This window comes from Canis lupus, chromosome 10 (genome assembly GCF_011100685.1).
Source record: "Canis lupus familiaris isolate Mischka breed German Shepherd chromosome 10, alternate assembly UU_Cfam_GSD_1.0, whole genome shotgun sequence".
Lineage (NCBI taxonomy): Eukaryota > Metazoa > Chordata > Mammalia > Carnivora > Canidae > Canis > Canis lupus.
The window spans coordinates 65,124,180-65,142,303 of record NC_049231.1 but is presented as its reverse complement, the minus strand read 5'-3'; the positions used below and the strand labels follow the sequence as shown (position 1 = coordinate 65,142,303).

Sequence of the window (18,124 nt, the reverse complement as noted above, 5' to 3'; positions counted from 1 at the left end):
AAAACAAAAATTAATTATGTAATCATAATAAATTCTATCATATGCATAACAGTTATTACAGAAAATCCATTTAAGGCTTCCCTGGAGTAGGAAAAAAAGGTCACAGGTGAAAACTAGAGAACAACACAGCTTATACTGTTTTAGGTCTCCTGATGAAAAGGACAGTGAGATGAATGACCCTTTCTAACCTCTTTGCCAAGCATGTGACATTCAGTAAGCACCCATGATGTCATCAGTTAGGCCTACCAGAAAACACTCTTGAGCAGCCTCCGAAATTTTGTCATTAGCACATGTAGTCTACCTCATATTGCCGAGAAAAGTACTTCTTGAAATGTCTCAGAGAGGGAAGTATTAACGTAGACGTGTTAGCTGCTCTGGTGGTCATCAGACCCGGGCCGGTGGTGTCAGTGGTTTTACCCACAAACCAACTTGCTGGAAGAAACCTGCCCACTTTCAGCTGAGGGTGAAGATCACATAAATTCAAGGCCCCCAACAGTGCTATGAATGTCACCAGGAAGATGATCCAGGCAGGGCTAGGAGTAGATCCAACAAAGGTGCTATTGAATACATATTGAGGCGTTGTTTTGACCAGGAAACCTGATGAATTCTACCCCTAATCTAAATGCCTTTCTGATGCCTTCAGAGCACAAGTATCTAGGTTATTTGAGTATTTAACGGGAGGCTTTACCACAAAAGAAGGGATGGCAGGACAAGATGCTTATCAAGTTCTTCAAAAGCAACAGTTGAAGTGAACAAACTGTTGTGGGTGCTTTTAATATGTGAATTTACAAAGTCGTATACTCCTTTCTGTCATCAGGAAGTAAGAGATAAAAATCCCTTTTAAAATCACTGAATCGACAGAGATAGGATCTTTACAGACTTTTCTCATTTCTGTCATTCCAGTCTCTGAAGATTTGAACTGTTATTAATTCAAAAATATGTATTGATTTCCTACCACATGTCAGACAATGATCTGGTGCTTAGGATGGATCAGTAAACAAAACAAACAGGGGTACCTTATGGAGATTACATTCTAAGTAGGAAGCAGAAAATAAACCATAAACATAATCAGGAATTTCAATAGATATTGGAAGGGATAAAGATTATAGAAAAGGAAATATTAGGGCAGGGTAAGAGGCCCAGGAATGCTAAGTATGGAGAAGGAAGGCAAATCCAGTTTAAATAGGTGGCAAGGTAGGTCCCATTGAGAAGGCAGCAATGGAGCAAACAAGTGAGGGTAAGGGAGTGGGCCATGTGACTCTCTTGGGAAAAATATTCCAGGCTGAGGGAACAAACATGACTGGGTATTTGAGGAACAAGGAGACCAGTATGGCTGGAGTGGGATGAGTGAAGGTGAAGTTAGCAGGAGGTAATAGGGGGGCAGGTCTTCCGGTTGCATAGACGTTTCTAAGGACTTATATCTACTCTGAGTGAAATAGGCATCATTGTGAGGTTCTGAGCAGAGGAGTGACATGATCTGACTTGCATTTTTGAGTATCTCTCTGACTTCATTCTGGCAGCTAGACTGTTATAGAAGTGAGGGGGAAAAGGTAGAAGCAGAGAAGCTGGTTAGGAAGTGATTACAATAATCCAAGAGAGATGTGACAGTGGTTCAGACTAGGGAAGTAGCAGTGGAGGTGGTGAAACGTGGTTGGATTCCAGGTATATTGAAGTAGGAACCAGCATAATTTGGATGTGAAGAAAGAAAGAGAGTAGACAAGGATGACTCTAAAGTTTTTGGTCTGAACTAATTAGGGATAGAGTCGTCATCAACTGAGGGGGTAGAGCAGGCTTTAAAAGAAGAATGAGAGTTCAAGTTTGGACTTGTTAGGTTTCAAACATTGAGTAGGCAATTGGATAAAGGTCTGGAGTTTAGGAGAGACATCTGAGTTGGAGATACACATTTCACAGCTCATAGATAATATTTAAGGCCATGAAACCGGGTGAGATCACCAAGGGAGCGAGCAAGGAAGAGAAGAGGCCCAAAGAGAAAGAGCCTGGTGGCCCTCCAAGATTATGAAGTCAGAGAGAAGAAGAGGGGCCAGACAAGGAGACTGAAAAGGAATGCCCAGTGAGGAGGAGGAAAACCAAGAAAGGGTGTGTCCTGGAAGCCAAGTGAAGACATTGTTTCAAAGAAGAGGGAGTAGTCAGCTCTGTCAAATGCTCCTGACACATACCTAAGCCTTGGAATGAGAACAGACCTATGGGGAGGGTAGGTCACTGGTATCTTTGGGGACAGCGGTTTCAATGGAGTGTTTGTGGGAGAATGAATTTAAGAGGTGATAAGAAGGGAAAAACTAGAGGCAGTAAATATAAATACCCCTTCAGAAAAATTTTGCTTAAAAGAGAACAAAGAATTCGGGCTATAGCCCCCATTTTTCTTAAGTGTTTTCTTCATGTGTAAATATGAAAAATTACACAAGAAACAACAAGTGTTGGTGAAGATGTAGAGCAAAAGGAATGCTTGTGCACTGCTGGTGGGAACGCAAACTGGTGCGGCCACTGTGGAAAAGAGTATGGAGGTTCCTCAGAAAATTAAAAATAGAACCACCCTATGATCCAGTAATTCCGCTGCTGAGTATTTACCCAAAGGATAGAAAAACACTAATTTGAAATATGCATCCCTATGTTTATTACAGCATTTTCACAATAGCCAATTTTTTTTTCACAATAGCCAAATTATGGAAGCAGCCCAAGCATCTATTGATAGATGAGTGGACAAAGAAGATGTGATGTGATGTGATGTGATGTGAGTGTATGATGGGACATCACTGAGCCATAAAATAGAATGAAATCTTGCTATTTCCAGCAACATGGATGGATCTAGGCAGTATAATCCTAAGTGAAATAAGTCAGAAAAAGACAAATACCATATGATTTCACTCATATGTGGAATTTAAAAAACAAGCAAACAAAACTGAACAGAATAAAAAAGAGACAACCAAGAAAACCAGACTCTTAGCTATAGAGAAAAACTGATGGTTACCAGAGGGGAAGTGAGGGGGAGAGGTAGAGTAGATAATGGGGATTAAGAGTACATTTATTGTGATGAGAACTGAGTAATGCATAGAATTGTTGAATCATATTGTATACCTGAAACTAATATAAGACTATATGGTAACTATACTGGAATTAAAATTTTTTAAATAAATTAAATTTAATTTAAAAACATGAAAAACTAATAATTACCAAGTGAATGTCCTGGCCTGTTTTCTTTTAAGCAGACAAATGTGTCCTAAATGCAGTTATTTACTATGGAGTTATTTAACAAGCTGTTAATACTGTGTCTGTACAAGGACATTTCAGAGATTATAAAATCACCTCCACTATAAAAGATTCTTTATGCCAAGGAGGCCTTCTCCAAGTGATATATGTTTTGGTGTTTCTTACTTCTATCCCTTCTCAAAATGCAAAACCATTCATCTCAGATGGAATACTGCAGTGAAGCAGCAGGACAGCTCCCTTTGCTACTTATACCCAGGACCTTGGGAAAGTCTCCTTGCATCCAATCCCTCACTTCCAATAGTACAAGGGAAAAGGGAGTGAGTTGGTGTGCGGGCACTGGGGGTATTGAGAAGATGGGGGAGGGCACTAAGTGTATCAGACTTCAGACTGTATCTCTGAAGTCAGATCTAACTCTGGTAAGCAATTCTGAGTGTGATATTGGTGTTTTGTTTTATTAACTAAGGCTAACTTCAAACCCAAAGGGCTCTGTATGAGTCCACGTGTGTGTGTGTGTGTGTGTGTGTGTGTGTGTGTGTGTGTGTGTGTTTTAATGGTTTCCTTTCTTTTGGAGGTATGGGGACAGTAGGCATTCTTTGCTGTTCTGCTCTTTACTACATTTAAACTACTGTCACTGTCTAAGCCATACTATGATACCTAAGTCACAGCCAATATTCTGAAACTCATTTTTTAAAACCTGATTTAATTTAAGGAGCTTTGAAAGCATCCCCCCAAAAGAAAAGACAATACTGAATATTGCATCCACAATCATAGGTGAGGATCATCTCTAAGTAAAAGGAATATTTTTGTCTTATGTCTTTTCACTAACATGAATCATTTCAACTCACCTAGCTATGTAAGTAGTTCCATTTTATAAGAATAAATGTTTGAAATAATACTTGCTATATTAAGAAAAGAATGTATAGAGAATAGCGATTTTTATGACTACTAATAACTACCAAAGCTTCAGAATTACAGGTATCCTAAAATACTGTGAGGATTGTATTGCTGTCGTTGCTAAGCTAGCAACTTCCCAGTTGCACTACGGCAGGGTGACAGAAAGCATTGGCACTGGGGCAATGACTTTGATGATCTGCGAAGGTGCTATGAAGGAGGAGGGTCACCCTCCTGAGTCCACCTGGGCACCTCAGAGGCGGGCACAGAACAGGGTTTTATCCAGGTGGCAGTAGCTCCCGTGGTGGAGCGTCTGGAAAGGCAACATCAGCAGGATGCAGGGCCATGTACTCCCATGCAGCGCAGTTGCTATGGGGCAAATAGGACTCCATGCAGTAGAAACTCCAGTGCATGGAGTGCTGCTGTGCTCAGGTCATGCTGACCTGCCAGGTGGAGAAACTCCAGGACCAGCCAGCCTGGTGCACCTGCGTTACAACAACAAAACCAACGACTTGATGGATGTAGGGAGCAAGTATGCAGGTAAGCATATAAACCACATTACTTCCATGATCAAATATATAAAGGGTTTTCTCTCTCTCATTCATTGGGGAATGAGAAATTTTGCCCACCAGGGATGGGAGCAGGAGTCTATTGAAAATAAAAGCATCTTTATCTTTTAAGCAAAACTAAGAAATGATGGAGTCAAGAATTACAGCAAATTTAAATAATATGTAAGTTGCCACTGGATGCTTGGCTCCATTATGCATTTTAATCCATAGAAATGGAAACAGAAGAAGGTGCTAAATTTAGGTAAGGGCTAACACAAGATTTTTCTAGAGCCCAGATTTCATGTAATGAGAGTTTGTTTTGACACTGCGGATCTCCCCCATCATACCAAGCGAGAGCCCTCTGAGGTACCAGATTGCTGTTGGTAAACAGGTAGCAACAGGCTGGCAGCTTCCCTTCACCTGCCTGTGACCTGGTGTAGTCTGAAGAGGGGTAATTGTGTTTGTTGCCAACCAGCAGTACCACCACACCATTTTCCTTGGTCATGAAGCAACAGCCATGAGGTTATATCTAAGTTGAAGAGAGAATATTTGGGGGGTATTTTTGCTTTGCTTTGCTTTTATATTAATATTCAAGGGCCTGAAATTGATTAAGATATGGAGCTAAGGGAGGAGCGGTCAAGATTAGAGCTTTGAGAGGCTCCTGATGGATGCGACTTTCTTGCTACTAAGGCACGGCCTTGCTTTTCTTGAGGTTCCTGCCCATCACATTTTTCAGCCTGGACCCCACATGATACACGAGAGGCACATGTCACACTGGTTTGGGAAGCAGAGCTTCCCTCTCACCAGCTGCCATGATGGTCTCTGACCCTGTCTTCCTCTGCTGTTCTGCAAGAGAATGATGTGAAGGGCAGTGACTCTTTGCCCTTGAAAGGAAAGGGGATTTGAATTATAATATGTATCAGGGTCTGGGAATGAACAGTATAACTTAGATTCTTGCCTCCTTAATTAGGACGAGTTGTAAAGCACTGAATTTGGGGAGATCTGTTTTTTATCTGTTTGTTTTTTCCCAAGTAAATGGAATGAGAATCTAAGCGTGGCAAGCATAGCTTACTTAGCCCCCTGAAATTGCAGAGCCCCTGTGAAGATGCCCCGGCAACAATGACCACAAGGAAGCTATGGATCCCTCAGTTCAAAGGAGGGGCAGCTTTACCAAATACCACTTCCTGTCAGGCCAGAGGCCTCTGGGCCATGCCATCGTCCTTCCTCAGCACTGGCATCATGCTGATTAGGATCTTGTTTCCTTTCTACTACCTATTACTTAAAATAATAACATAGCCTGTGTGTTTGATGTTTCAAGGCTATGCTATATTTTCCTAGTGATTAAAAAATAAATAAGGTTTACTACATCCTCCCTCAATAAAGCCTCAACTAGGAATCAGTCCAGTATTTGAATCCCAGCCCCTCAGTTTATGAGCTAGGGCCAATTATTAACCAGCCAGGGTCATGGTTTCCTCATTGGTAAAATTAATAAGAATCATTTTTCCTAACTTCACAGATAAGGATCAAGTCATTTAATGCAGGTAAATCACTTGGCAGCCAGTTAGCTCTCAACTGTCTGTTCACTATTTGGATGAAGAGGATATGGTTAGGAGCCCTCCTAGGTAGATCTGGGACAGGAAGATCTGCAGCAAAGTGTGCAGTGGGTAAAGGGAGACGATGCAGCAGGTGCATCTCCTTCTCCTTGGGAACTTCCAGGAACTGCCTATCAGTCCTGGTGCTGCCCTCAACACCCTCACCTGTGCTAATGACTTCTCTGATGGAACTGAAACTACATGGAGAACCTTGCAAAAGTCAACCATGGCTAACTGTGGCTAATTACATATTGCCTTGAGAACACGGTACCACAAGAACACACACCCACACACACACACTGATCCCATGCACACATGGACACTGATCTGGCTTCAGAGCAATCAAGAATCAAAAGGTAGAGTAACTCTAGAACATTATTTTCCCTGGGCTAGAGCAGAGTCAGAGATATTCGGGACCTATCTTCGGGGTAATTATTTCTAAGAGCCTTGATAAAATGTACAAAGCTAGAGTAGGAAGTAGCAACGTGAAAGCAGTTGTTGGAGAGAAGCGTTCTCTAAGAGAAAGAACTAATTAATTGGTTTGACTGGAGCTTCTTTTATATATTGATTCCTACTACCTCCCTGGTCAGCACTTCCTTCGAGCTGATGAGAAAATGATGAACATACAGCCAAAGGGCCCTGCAGGTGCAGAGAGCTAAGCTAACAAACAACAATACCGCCCCCTAAAATATTCTAACCCCTTGTTCTTGGGGACTGCTTCTTCTCAGGGTCCTTCCCACCACTTTCCTGGTAATAGCACCTAAAAGGCTAAGAAACAAATCCCAAATTTGGGTGAGATGTATAGCTGAAAGAAGACAACACAGGCTTTGGGGTCCCACAGAATTGGACCTCTCCTAACACCAGCCCACAAAACTGGCTAAGTTACCTAACCTCTCCAAGCCTTGGTTTGCTCATCTGCTAAACGAAATCTTCATAAGGTCTACTTCCCTGGGTTGTGGCCAGAATCACATGAGAAATGTATATAAGGCCCCTAATACGGCGCATGATTCATGGAAAGCACTCAAGAACGGTAGAGCACTATCCTTAAGTATAAGGAGTCATTATCCTTTAATAGTTTCTTTTAATATGGGAGTTTCTGTCCATCCCCAATACAGGAGAGGTATTCTAATAAACCAGTCACTAATGGAGTTTGTGATCACGCCGTCCAACCCCAGTTCCTGTGGATTGTGGAGTATAATCAGTCCCAAGCCGTCAGCAAGGTCCCTGGGCCTGATCTTCAAATCCAGTATCACTACAACAAAGACCTGGGGATGGGGAGAACAGCACCACTGTATCGGATACACCCTCCTTCCCTTTTTCCTAAAACCTGTTTGCCCCCTTTCTCTCCATAACTCTTCAGTTCCCAGGGAACAAAGACTCTTGGGAAACAGGAAGCAGCAAAAAGCCTGTGAGAAAATCCCCAGATGAAGATCAGCAATAATCTCTCCAGACAACAGTTTGGTCAGAAGAGGGAAATTCCCCACCAGGCCTCAAAAACAGTCCCTCAAGAAAGCTTAGAGAAGGTTAATTTGGGAAATCCCCTTAGAGGCAACAGAACAGAAACGGAAATCTGCTTCTTCAGAGAACTCTAAACAGAATGAGACAATTAGCGTGTGCCAGGGGAGGGCTCTGTGTCAAGCCACACTGCTGCTCCTGCCCACCTTCCTCCTTTTCATCCTGATCCTGAGGGTAACCCTGAAGGTTCCCAGTTGCCAGAGCCACTTGATACCCAAGGCTCCCAACGCAGGGGAATTAATGGCACAATTCTTAGCCTCTTGACATGAGCTGCTGCTAAGCCAGATTCACTTCCAGTTAGGACCTCCTGTAAACCCTCCCTCCCTCTTGCCTCCTCCCCATGGTAAACTATCAAGCCACAGCTGTCATACTGCGAGAGTTTCCCATCAGGTTTTACTGAGTTCTAATCTGAATGTGACCTTGGGGTCACATTTCTTAGCTGCTGCTAAGCTCCAGGAGGCAGGGAGAAATCCTTCCCACAAGGAAGGGAAAAAAAAAAATCACATAAACCTTGTTCAATGAAGGGCTTAGAATGGAATATCCACTGCTGAGCTGTGGCAGAAAAAATATATAAACAGTGCAAAAAGGGGACCCAGGGAGTGGGGGTGGGGGACTGTTGGCTCCATGACTCCCTGAATCCACGTGCAACTGAGGCCCAGGTCCATCAGGTCTTCACAAATCATCCCCTTCCCATAGAACTTCTCTGTGGTGTGTTTTTGATCTGTGACTTAAAATGATTCAGGACGATGACAAAAATGAGATTTTAGTAAAAGAGAGAGGAAAGTAGTCTCCTTCGTGACAGCTAAAATTTCCTTTACTGTACACTTACCCAAAATAGGTACCAAATTTTGATAAAAAGGAGTTTTTAAAGGAGAAAGTACTCTGGGCTTAAAGTCCTGGAGGATATTGTGCTCTACTAAAGTGTGGGCCTTTTACATAGTCAGGACTGTATGATTCACAATTACAGATTGTACTTTCAAATATTTTTTGACTCCTAGAAAACCACCCTGCCAAAAATCATTTTCCTGGTACCTTCAAACAAATATGGTTCTTACTCACTTCAATTCATGTGGCTTTGTTAAGATTCTCTTTCCAAAAGTTGTAAACATTCTCAGCCACCTACTTTTCCCCATGCTTGGAATAAGCCAGAAAACTCCTGGCTTTGGGTTTGCATGTTTCTAAGCAATTAGAATAGTCTTTAAATTCATTCTGTATACACAAATAATAATTACAATAGTAACATTCAAACGACTATCAAAGTCTCCTACGCTTGCAAATTCTAGAGAGATCATCAACATACCCTCAATAGGTATTATTCCATTTTTCATTTGGGAGCCTAGGAGGTATTCAATTCACAGTTCTAACGAGACTAGGGCATATTTTTGATTTCAGGGGAAAATTTTCATCTGCTCTCAGCTCTACTGTAGTTATGAATGTGAAATCAATTAAATGATGATGCACATCAGCAAAAAAAATAAAATAAAAAATAAAAAAAAATGGTCCTTTAGCAGAGGCACAAATGAAACAGATTCCAACATGGGTCTGAGAGTAATAAATACACTAATAAAAAAGGAAAGCATGGAGCAACTTTGATGGAAGTAAGCTGTTTGCCTTTGCCCTGGAAAGTTTATAGTGTTTTAAACAATTGTAAACATGTCAGTATACATGGATACTGTTTCCATAGCAGCATAGCAACAGTTAAGAGTTTCTCCAAACATACCCAAAAGGAAACTAAAAATAGCTTGTCTTCAATATCAAAATACATACATATACATATTCAGACAAGGGTACACAGAATGATATGTAATTAGAAGTTCTACAGACACCAACCTTTCACAAAAGCACATTGCAAGTAGCTTTAAAAACCAATGAGTTTGGTACCTTTCGAAATGGGGTAGAGACCAAAGAGTCCAAGGGAAGGGCAGGCAGATGCCAACTTGAATTCTAAGATCAGAGGCTCTTGACCCTAAATGCCTCCAACCATTGCTTTGCTGGTTCCACGTGACATACCCCTTGCTGCCAAAAACCCTCGTATCCTGTCCACTTTAGGCTCCTACCAAAATCGGAGTTGAGGGTATGATACATGGTGTTACCTCCATTTGCTATAATGTGCTCTTGTCTTCTTACATTTTCTAGCCAACGTTTTCCATCCTCCTGATATAGGGTGAACAGTAGTTGCATTTTATTTTTTTATTTTTATTTTTTTTAGTAGTTGCATTTTAAAAAATAATGTAAACCCAAATGCCACACTTTCCCAGTGAACTTACTTCACCTGACACACGGTGACAGAAATAGTGATTCTGAAATGAAGACAGCATGTCAGTACATTTTGGGGGCCTTTGCTGTTTGTGCTTTTTATTTATAGCTAAGAATTACAAGTAGTTCAAAAACATCATCTAGTGGGAAATATTATTATAGGGTATCTGTACTTTATTACCCAAACTTGGACACTTTTTAGAGCAAAAGGGGGTGCTATTTATAATCACACTGGGGAAACAGATGTCAATCAAGACAGCCCAGCAAGTCTAGACTAACAGTCACACAATGTCACATATGAGTATAAGCATCTTTAGGGTAGGGATGATGTCTTACTTACTCTTGAATCTTCAGCACCTATTGCAGTGCTTTACACCTAGAAAGAATTCAATAAATGATTGTTAAATTAAGAAATTCTATAATTAGGTTATGTTTTTGTAAACCTTTAATAAGTACATATATATGATAGTGTAAGACATGAGCATAATTTATTTTTTTTCAGTCCACAGACCATGTGTTGGGGTTAAATAAAATCCCACGGAGAGCTACAGGGTGAATCTTACTTCATCATCTAATCTTCTCCTTGAAAGTAAAGAGGATAAAAATGGAGAAGCAAAATATATCTATGAGTCATAAAGAAAATAATTCTATCAGTTTGGAGTGGTGTATGAAAGCACTAAAAAAGGGTTGGAGTATGAATGCAGATAAGAAGCAATTTCATAATCTCTACAATGGTTATTATCCTGGTTTCATTTTCTCTGCCAGGAATGTTAGTCCCTGGGGAGAAATGCAGAACAAGTATTGGATGAGTACACTCCAGCTGGGAAGAATGCTATTTGTCTTTCATGATGAGAGTCCTAGCCATTGGTGAACTCCCAGGAGTGAAGGTAAGAGCCTCTTTACTTTTCTGCCTGGATCTCCCAGGAGCACAGGGAATGTCTTACACAAGTCAATTTCCCATTTGATGGAACGCCAGTTCTTGGTTTATAAGCTGCATCAAAGGATTGCCATGGGAAGTAATCATTACATTCAAGAGAAGTGCTTAGCATTCCTCCTATGAAAAGCACTATAAATCTCCCCACTCCCCTTTGGTGGAGAGGCAGCAGAGTTTGGGAAGTGGTGTGGCCTGTCTCCGACTCTGCAGTCCTGCTGTTTGTTTGGGTTTGCAAGATGGATCACCCTACAGGGTGTTGCATCAACTTTCTGGGCCCCTATTCCTTCATCTTTTAAAGAAGGAAAATAATAATTGTACCTGTGTAAAGGATTGCTTATGAGGATTAAATGATATTCGTGTGAAACACCTAGAACATGAATGTGAGCTATTATTGTTACCCATCTCTGTATTTCTTCAGGTGTTAGGCAAGGGAACTGTTGGAAACAAATTTTTAATTAAAGGCAAAAATTATGCTTTCTCATGTTTCTAATCCAAATCCACCCATATGTGTACACCTAATACCAGAAGGAAGCTGCCTGACCGGGGCCACTTCCTTCTCTCATTCCCCTCCCCAGAATTTAATCGCTTGTCACTCTAACATCAAGGGGGCTTTGCATTTATGATGACAATGATTATTATCCGTTAAATTTCATTAAATCTGAGGCAGTTTGTGGGCTGGGCTGTAACTAGCCAGTCTGTTTCAGGGAAAGCTGAAAAAAACCTGTACCAAAAGAATATCTCTTTTGAAATGTCTAATTTAGAGGTTAGGAAAGCTCCAGAGAAGTGAGGGGTTTTTTCACAGAATTATGTAAGGCTTTATATTTAATGACTTTCTGATGTCTGAGCTGGGGGGCGGGGCTGGGAAATAGGCCCTTTATAAATATCAAATCATGTTGTTATCTATGGAGAGTATGCCAGTTGGTTACATAGAGCCAAATTCTGTTCAGTTTGATAATTACTGAATTTGACATTCATAGAGGTTCTTTTTTAATTCTGGAAATAAGAAATCCAAAAACTCATTAAATTATGAACTGTTTCAGCCCTGTTATCCCTATATAATCACCCCATGGACTACCCTGCCACAGCAAGTCTTTGGGAGAGCTCCTGGTGTTTAGAATGTCAAAACAGGGATTCAATTAATATAAAAGCCACCACTGTGTGGTTTTAAAAAATGAAATACCTGATTTAGGGTTATAGTAGATTCAAAGGAAAGATATGGTTACTCATGCCCAGCACAGAACCTTCTATCCAACAAATCCACACTACTGTTCAAAGAGAAGAGGAAGAGCAAAAGAAACCTGTTTAAGAGTATTTGAGAGCAGGAGAATTGGCCACAACATCTGTCTCTTTCTTTTGATAGTAATAGTAATAATTCATTTACTTAGCCATATTGCCATTTCTTCCTTAGCCACATTAAGGAACATCTAATTATTTCTCACAAAATAGGAGCTTCTAATGAAACCATTATTATTCAACACATTTAGTAACAATAAAGGTCTAGAGAATACCTAGATATTCTTAGTCTTTAGAAACCCTGTCTTCATGTCCTGCTTGAAATATTCCTGTGCTAACGAATGGAACAAGCATGGTGGAGAAAAAGTACTTGGGACGGGGAGTCAGAATTCTGTGACTTAGAGCTACAAACTTGGGCAAGTCATCTGGCAGTGAAATGCTAGGCAGTCACATGGTCTCAAAATATTATCTCACAAGGCATGCCTTCATTACAAAGGGGAAAGATACCTACATAATGGAGAAATCTATTAGACACCACCTTAACCTAATGATCAAACTTCCTCGTCGTAATGAGCAAACTGACATTATGTGACCTCATCCCATGCCCATCGCAGACATCATGAATGGTTCTCAGCACGCTTTCCCATGAAGCCAGGGCACAGCCTCATAATCTTTTTTTTTTTTTAAGATTTTATTTATTTATTCATGACAGAGGCAGAGACACAGGCAGAGGGAGAAGCAGGCTCCATGCTGGGAACCCGATGTGGGACTCGATCCCGGGTCTCCAGGATCACACCCCAAGCTGAAGGTGGCACTAAACCACTGAGCCACCGGGGCTGCCCACCGCCTCATAATCTTTCTCAAGACTGATGGCATCCTCCTAGAGAAGGAGTTTGAGAACCTAACGGTGCTGATATCATCCCACTTTGGCCTGCAAGTAACAAACACAGCATAAAGTATGTCCCTTCTATAGTCATGAGGGCCTCTGGGACATCTCCCAGGGGGCTCTGAGGTCCTCACTAGACGAAGGATTGTAGATCCCAGGGCTTTACAGACAGTACAGTCAAGATGGCTTTACCAACTGGGAGAAAAGAAATATTGTGTGTGTGTGTGTGTGTTTAAGCCCAAAGCAAAAAACAAAACAAAACAAAAAACCCGAAAAACAAACAAACAGAAAAAGTGGGCTGCCAAGTGAGATACAATCTATCTAATATCATGGATTATTTGTAGCAACTGTTATCATTTTTGAGGCCCCTTTGCTGATTAGGATCATGCTCTCATATCCTACAGAAAGAAACTTTGCTATGGGACAGTGGGCTCTGCTCAGTCCAGTCAGGTTTCAAATTTGTCCTCCAAGATTAAAGCTTAGAGCTTACATATTTGAATACTCCCAATGGTGACAACTGTACACCTTTAAGGCCGAATTTGTGCTTTGATGTCACTTTTCCCATCTAACAACCTGGTTTCTACTTGTTATGTCTCCAGTTCAGCTCTTTATCTGTTTCCTTTATACCATTTACCCAACTGGCAAGTCTTTTTTTTTTTTTTTTTTAATTTGTTAGCAGGTTATTATGAGGGTGGTTTTGGTCTGTCTTTCCAATTACATCAGCTCCAGCGGAGCAAGGACAATTTCCAACTTGTGCATCATGGAATCCTCAGCAACTAACACAGAGCCTGGCACACGGGGCAGTCAGTGGCTATTTATTGACTAAATGAGTCAATAAGTGAATGAATAACTGAATAGATCTGATTTTTTTTTAATATTCCAAGTTATTTTGAGTTAAGTCTATGGAGAAGAAGAATAAGTAATCAACCTTCTGTGACATGGCTAAAAATTGAGATGAAACACTAAATGGTTCTATGCGATTCACAAACCCTACCCTTGCTTATAAAGGCAACTCTAAAATAAAAAGCTCCAAAATGCTCTGAGCTATAGTGTCTTTGCTAGAATAAGTATGTCTCCCAGTGTGACTCCTTGAAGGATAATACTAATTTGAATGTATAAATTGTGTCATTTTTTTTTAGTTGTGTCTGTTTTTAAAGCAAGTTTTATTCATTGCCTCAGAGTCCTGCATGCCCCAAATATCTTACATAACACATGGAGAGGAATGTTCTCACTATAACCCTTACTTTAGAAAACTCTCTGGTTGTCAGCTGAAGCCCATGAACAAAGTGTTCTTTCAGTGCTGAGCAGGACCACAGCTGAATAGCAGATCAGATTAACCAATGCCACCATAGCTGTAATGACATCCTGAGAAACACGAGAGTCCTAACTGAGAGAACGAAGATCAATATTTAGTTTCTTATATTCCTTCTGGCTGTTCCATCACTTTTATGGCCCCCTGTCCTTCCACTTCCCTCACTTCTAACTCCATTTTGCTCTTCTGGGAAAAATGAAAAGGTCAGACTAGAAGTAGTAGTAATACAAATATAAAAGCACTTTCAACAAAATGCAAGGTTTAGGTCACAATACTTGTGCTCTGTTAACACCAAGGTTTGCCTTCTTTTTCTAAATACGTTTTTTGCTGATCTATTTTCATACCTTTCAATCTATTTTTAGTACAGATCAGATGGACTTTACTTTTTCATAACAATCAGGTGAAAGGAAGAAGCAAAAGTTATTACCTAATTATTATATTTTTTAAAATTTTTATTTATTTATGATAGTCACAGAGAGAGAGAGAGAGAGAGAGAGAGAGAGGCAGAGACACAGGCAGAGGGAGAAGCAGGCTCCATGCACCAGGAGCCCGACGTGGGATTCGATCCCGGGTCTCCAGGATCGCGCCCTGGGCCAGAGGCAGGCGCTAAACCGCTGCGCCACCCAGGGATCCCACCTAATTATTTTATATCCATTTTATTCACTGAACCCCACAATCCTAAGCACTGCAATTAAACTCTAGGTCTCAACCATTCCCAGATTACACACTGCTGCCAAAGTTCCAACTCACACAATACACCAACCTCCTAACTTTCACACATTTAATTTTTTACATGGGCTGAAAACATTCTTTTATTGAAAAACTATATCCAGACATATAAAAACTGTACACATATTATAAGCACCCTTCATTTATGTGACTTTACATAGTGTAATCCATGAACAGAGCTGCAAACACATCTTTAAGAGAAATAACACTGCACTCATTCATATCCAATACCACCAATCTTATAAACATCTGGCATGAGTGTTTAGATAGTGTTAATTTAATTTTTTAATAAAATGTAAAAGTTAAGACTAGTTTTGGAAGAATAAAGTTAAACCATCCACCAAAACATTTGCGTTTGAGCTGATGGTGCAGTTGGGAGGGTTGCTGGTGGCCCGTGTCATGTGACATAATATCATGTGTCTGGTCCTGGTCACCATTCACCTTTCCTGTTTCGAACACATGAAATAGTTCTGAGACTCAATTTCCAACGGAGGAGGGGGTTTTCCCCCCCACATCAACAAACAATTCTCAGACAACTTGCTGGTGTCTGAGAATCCAGTTCAGTCCTGACTCTACCTACCCAGAGATAGCATCAGATTCCACAAGTGAGAAATTCAGTCTCATAAGACCACCCTTTCCCCCACCTCAGATGGAGTCATGAGCCCAAGTTGTCACCTGTGCTTCTGATTGACTGGCTATAAATCAGAGGTTCCCATGACCACTTTCTTGGGTTCAATTAATTCGATAGCGTGGCTCACAGAACTCAGAGAGATATGTGTTTTTAATAATGTTTATTATAAGAGGACATAATTCAGGAACAGCCAAATGGAAGAGACGCATAGATCAAAGTAGGGGGGAAGGAGGCGGAGCCTCCGCACCCTCTCCAGGGACACCACTCTCTCAGCACCTCCATGTGTTCACCAATCCAGAAGCTCTCCAAACCCAGTTCTTCTGGGTTTTTATGGAGGCTTCATTATATAGGCATTAATGAAATCATTGGCCATTGGGGAATTGATTCAACCTCCAGCCCCTCTTTCATCCCAGGTCGGAAGGGACTTTAAATTCTAACTCTCTAATCATGTGGTTGGCTCAGATGGCAACCAGCCTCCATCTTTAGGTAAGGTCCGGAAATCACATCATTAACCTAACAAGACACCTTTGTTGTTCTCATCACTTAGGAAATTCTAGGGGTTTTAGAAACTGTGAGCTAGAAACCACAGACAAAGACTAAATGTATATGACAAATATATTTTGGTCAAGTATATATATTTCTTATAAATCACAAGATTACACAACACTTTCACTAACATCACCAAGAGGCTACCAGGGTGAAAATGGAAGTTATCTGCCAAACAGAATATGCTGAATGAATGATCAATATCACCTGAGTGAGTCCACAACCAGAGGATGATGAGACAGGGCCAACCAGATTTTCAAAAGACCTGAGTAGCACATAGCACTAAGTGTGACAGGACCTCCCATCCCACATTCCTGTGGCAGATGTAGTGGAGAGCTGTAGTGGAGAGCTGTAGTGGAGAGCATGGAGAATGGCAGAGCTAATGGTTGCAACCTACTGCCTTCTGCAACTCAGTCAGACATCACCAGTGGACCTTGTTGTCTAGGTGGTAAATAATTATTTTTATGCCTTCATTATTTTCTACAAACTTATCATTTGTGGAAATAAATTCCCTGGTCATAATGATGAGATAAACAAAAATGATAAGACTTTTTCAACCTACTGGAGCATATTTCATTTTTTTTCCTGATGACACAATTCATTTTTATGTTTTTAAATTACTCACTTCTCAAGAGCCTAACCTCTCAAGAGTCCTGTTAAGCAAGAGATGATAGGATAACTCGCCTGAGGTGCTCTGTCACAAGATTTCCTCTCCACCTCCTTCCATAATGCCCTGTCCCCACACACCAATCCAGCCTGCCTATCTCTGAAGGCCTTGGATCTCCAAAATGATTCCTTTTTTTTTTTTTTTTTTTTTTTATAACCTCATACAAAGAGACCAGCCATGTGAAGGGTCCAGCCTCATGCAAAAATGAGAAGTTGAAATGTTCCTTTGTTTCTATCCTATCAGTCCCCTCTGGCATCTCTCTCCTCTAACATTCCATCAAGGAGGAGGAACAGGCAGAGGGAGGTGGTCCTGGGGTTGGAGGGAACATAGGAACCTTTGTGAGATCATCTCTTTCTTTGGGACTCAAACTACCTCTTCAGAGTCTTCCAAAACTTTCCATTGGCAGGAGGAGTCAGACAGCTGAGTGGAGCCAGAAGGTGGTCCCACTGACTTAATGATTTGTTATCCAATTTGTGCTTGAAAATTAATTTATTGGTTTGCAGTTTCACCTGATTGTGAATTGTCAATTAATATTTAACAAGACTTAATTCCATTAGAGTATTTCGTATTTAACCATCCTTTAAAAGAATGTGTTTTATCTTCTCCAGTTTACCACACACTCAGCTCTTTCCATTTCAGAGCATATTAGTTAGGGTAACACTAATGCTATACTAGATAACTATCAAAAGGTCAACGTGTTAGCACAATATACTGGGCAGCCTTTGCTAGGTTACTCTTCCGTGACAAACAATCGCCAAATCAACAGCAAAGGCTTATTTTTCGCTTTGTTGACTATGTGTTAGTTGCAGCTCTGCCCCATATGTCTTCTTCATCTGGAACCCAGACTGAAGCCTCCAGCCTGAAGAAACGGCCTGTACGTGACACATGCTGTTCTCAGGGCAGGACAAAGAATAATGGTGGAGTCATGCCGCAACTCTTGACGCTTCTGCTCGCATGTGGTCTATATCAATTCTGCTGACGTTTCACCAGCCAAAGCAAGTCATAGGGCCAAGTCCAATATGAATGAGCAGGAAGTACACCTTTTCTCCAGGGAGACTTGCCACCATAGACCCCTGCTCTAGAGCAGCAGATAGTTGGGAGCAATAAAATCTATCAAACAATAGAATTTTGTTTCTCACTCACATAACAGTTCAGTACA

General features: G+C 40.9%; 1 protein-coding gene and 1 long non-coding RNA gene across 12 annotated transcripts in view; one reads left to right on the top strand and one right to left on the bottom strand.

The window, feature by feature from the left end:
- The window catches only part of PELI1 (pellino E3 ubiquitin protein ligase 1), a 135,739-nt gene that overhangs the window by 13,267 nt on the left and 104,348 nt on the right, over positions 1 to 18,124 (top strand). For 4 of the 6 annotated variants that reach the window (XM_038551430.1, XM_038551431.1, XM_038551436.1 and 1 more), the window contains one exon: positions 10,793 to 10,914. The gene's annotated coding sequence lies outside the window, so the exon portion shown is untranslated. Of the gene's footprint in view, positions 1 to 4,566; positions 4,657 to 10,792; positions 10,915 to 18,124 lie in introns of all 6 variants that reach the window. The other 2 variants (XM_038551432.1, XM_038551435.1) reach the window with 1 other exon arrangement.
- LOC102153572 overlaps positions 1 to 18,124 on the bottom strand; it is a 133,813-nt gene that overhangs the window by 70,423 nt on the left and 45,266 nt on the right. For all 6 annotated transcript variants that reach the window (XR_005366146.1, XR_005366145.1, XR_005366142.1 and 3 more), the window contains exon 3: positions 10,368 to 10,403. This is a non-coding gene — a long non-coding RNA (uncharacterized LOC102153572). The remainder of the gene's footprint in view (positions 1 to 10,367; positions 10,404 to 18,124) is intronic.